Here is a 1,005-nt window from a genome sequence, read left to right as displayed (position 1 = left end):
CACCCTCAGTGTACGAGGGTTCAGCCTGTCCCACGTTCCTGTAAAGCCCTGGTATTGTCTTTCTAACATGTAGCTCTTCTAGGAAGTGTGTGGTAGTGTTGTGGGTTTTGGAGCTATCGTTTTTATGATGACAGTTGGCTGGTCACTTTGTCACATATGTGTCAAGCACAGGGCAACCTCATATGCATGGTATTCGTGTTCCCCCCACTTTTCTCGTGGGCTATTTTTTTTGGTCATACTGACATTAAACTGCCTGTATATTCTGAAAATAAACCTGTACCTGGTCTTTTCACTTTTTAAATTATTTTTTCATCTAAATTTGACTTTAGTGGAGTGTTCATATCTTGTTTAAGAAATATTTACCTGCAAGAATAAACTTTGCTTTTATATTTAGAATCACGATTTGCCATTTTTGTTTCATAAGTGGACGAACGGGACTCACCTTATCTGCAGAGTGCAGTGTGATAATTTGATAGATGTACACAATGTATAATGGTAGAGTAATTAACATTTCCATTCCCTAAAAAATCATCATTTTTGCCTGTTGGGAATTTCCGAATTCTTTTCTGATTATTTTGAGAAATATGATAAACCATAGATTATAATTATCCTACTGAGCTGCAGAATATGAGGGCCAGTTACCTGCGCCCTGCTATGCTCCTTGGTTACTTCTACGTGATCAATGTTTTTGGTTTCCCCAAGTGAATGCCAACATGTCATATTTGTCTTTTGGGGTCTGCTCTATGTTGTTGCTAATGACAGAATTTCATGCTGCTTAGGGAATTGGGTACCGGGAATCAAACTCAGGACCTCACACTTGCTAGGCAGGCGCTGTACCACTGAGCTACATCCTCAACCCTTTTCATGCTTTTTATGGCTGAGTGGTATGCAATTGTGAACACAAATCACAGTTTCTTTACCTTTTCATTTATCTATTGAAACTGAGGCTGGAAGACCTGCCTGAACCCCAGGCCTGTCCAGGTGAGGACAGGATCCATGGATATG

This window comes from Octodon degus, unplaced genomic scaffold (assembly GCF_000260255.1).
Source record: "Octodon degus isolate 3935 unplaced genomic scaffold, OctDeg1.0 scaffold00079, whole genome shotgun sequence".
In the NCBI taxonomy this organism is placed as follows: Eukaryota; Metazoa; Chordata; class Mammalia; order Rodentia; family Octodontidae; genus Octodon; species Octodon degus.
Note: the sequence above shows the minus strand (reverse complement) of the source record.